This window comes from Austrofundulus limnaeus, unplaced genomic scaffold (assembly GCF_001266775.1).
Source record: "Austrofundulus limnaeus strain Quisiro unplaced genomic scaffold, Austrofundulus_limnaeus-1.0 Scaffold6, whole genome shotgun sequence".
NCBI lineage: Eukaryota > Metazoa > Chordata > Actinopteri > Cyprinodontiformes > Rivulidae > Austrofundulus > Austrofundulus limnaeus.
Window position 1 is genome coordinate 648,146 of NW_013952408.1, and position 2,663 is coordinate 650,808.

A 2,663-nucleotide genomic window follows, 5' to 3' on the forward strand; every position below is an offset into this window, starting at 1 on the left:
GCCCTCCTTAAGTGGAAGCTCCTTTCTCTCACCATGGTTGGGAACTGGAACCTGCTTTCGGCCTCTGAAACTCTCGTGTGGCATTTTATCTGTCTGGGAGCCACTCTGTTGATTTACTACAAGGTCTGCAGGGACAGAGTACCAAACAGACAGTTATCAACTTTTTTTTGTTTTGTTTTTTTGACCAGGAGAAACTCGGGAGAAGAGCAGAAACTGAGGCTGGTCGCCTCTTTTCCATAAATACTTTAGCTAGTTTCAGCTCATTTCTGAGCTGGGGTGGGGGCAGAAGAGAGTAATGGTCTGATATCAAGGTCCAGATGGTGAATTCCCAAGCTGCATGCTGAGACCTTCTGTGCTAATATTAACAAAGCACCTTGAAAAAAAAATCTTCCAGTGCAGCTTGGAAATACTCCAGGAAAGTTTTTTTTTTCTGTAGCCCAGAGGGAAAGCAAAAACCTAATAAATGATTAATGTATATAAAAAAAATACTTGCATTCTTTCAAGGAATGCGTATCGCCCATTTGAGAAAACTATCAAAGTTGTGGCCGTTTTGGTCAAACCTTGAAAATAACGTCATACACAATCTCATGCTGTATTATGAGATGTCATGCTCAGAGTGCTGTGATGTGATTAACTCTCAGCTACACCAAATCAATGTTTATGAAACTCTCTTGACTTCTAGCCTATTTTGTGTTTCACAGAGAGGAACGTTGGTTTGAGAGGAGTAAAGGAAGCCATTTTTGTGAAGAAAAAACATCCACCATTAAACAGAGGTGGAGGTCTTCGAGTCCAATTGTCCACCTCCTCCTGTTATTGCAAGTATGACTCAGCCCCGTGAGCAAAAGGTATGAATCAGGGCCCCAGTGATACCAACACAAAGAGGGAAAAAACAAAAACAAGGGGACGTCGAGCCCCGCCTGCATTCACTGCATCCACATAACACGACACCAAATAACCACAGCCGAAGCATCCAAACCAATAAGTCAGGTGATGGGGCACATGACCCTCAATGAACAATAGAGCAAATCAAGCCTATTGTTAGGCGATGGCCCTCTTTTGCATGTGACTAAATGGAGCTAATCAAGCCTATTGTTAGGCGATGGCCCTCTTTTGCATGTGACTAACCTGTTTGTCCATGTGGAGGCAGTGCTTATAAGGCTGAGTTCCCCTGAAACTCATTAGACTGAAGTCTCTTGGAGGAGAGATGAAACGTTTCACTAAAGAAGAACCCATCCAGAGGACCTACTTATTTTTTTCTTTTTGATTCATAAGGACAGTTAGCTGTGACGGCCATCTTGAATTGGGTTGTCTTCAAAAGTTAATCAGTTGTGAGGCAGGCAGATTCAATAAACAGTTTACGAAAGTTTCAATAAATCTGTTTCGATTTATGAGAGAATTTGAAAAAAAAAAACAATCTGATGCAATCAGTTAGTTCTGAAAGTATGAGAAATATTTTTAGCTTAGCGTTCAGCAGCAGCCAATAATTAAATGCATGAATTCATTTCGTTTAAATGAATTTGTTTCTGGTTTCACTTCACATATAACGACACACAATATTTCCCTGATACGAAGAGAAAAGCTTCTCTCAAAGTAAACGTCACCAAAACGTCACTTCTGATTCTTTCACATTTCCATTTCACCTTCAAAAAACTCCTGACACATGGGCTCCTTAATGATCCAGCCTCATGATTTCATGCTGACTCTACCAGAAGCTTCTGGCCTTAAAAAAAAAAAGAAAAACCCAGACCATCCTCCCTGCCAGGTGGTGTAAAGCTGACTAACTCTCAGGCCTTCGTCACTGCTCTCAGTGCAGCAGAACATGGAGCCCTGAGATATTTGTGTATCACGTATTGATTTGGAGGTACAAGCCCCGGCTGTAAAGCAAAGATAAAGAAGTTAGGCATTAACTATTTTTTTCCAGGGGTCACTCTGAGCTTGTTTCACATAGTTGGAACCTATACTAAAAAAAAAAAAAAAGGAAAAAAAAAAACCCTAGTCTGCGATGGACTCTGGAATATTGATTTTTCTTTCTGAACAACAACAAAAAGAAAAAAAAAAGGTTTTTGCGGTCAGTATTTCCCTGTGAGCTCTGATAGGACATCTACATTCCGGTCTACTCCCTTCAAGGTTACTGGCTGCTTGGCAGAAGCAAACACCTGCCAGATGCACATTGTAGCATTTTACTGCCTCCGTATAGAAGCCCCCTTGTTTCTAGTAATGAGATGAGATCACCACACGGGTAAATTCAGTAAAGTTTGCTGTTTGTTTGTTAGAGATCACAGCGATTGCAAACAGCTGAACTTTCCACAGGGTTTGAATAGTGATTGAAAATCCTCACCTGGGACCACGCAGGAGGACAGAGTCATCAACACCACTGTGTTTGCTTAGCTGAGAGCTGAATGTGATGAGCTTTGCACTTGTTGATTAAGGACGGCTACACCATTGTTTAGCAGGCTTGTGCTGGTGTGAAACTAATCACATCAGAGAGCCACAGTGTGACAATTGTTTCATTACGTCAAAGAGTCGCTTTCATACATTTATAGTGAATTTCTTTAAATACCTGCCCCCGCTCCATTGTATTGTTTCTGTTAACAGTAATCACATTTACCTTTTTTTTTAAATTTTTTTTGTATTTTACAGTCATTAAATCAGCAGTTTGGATC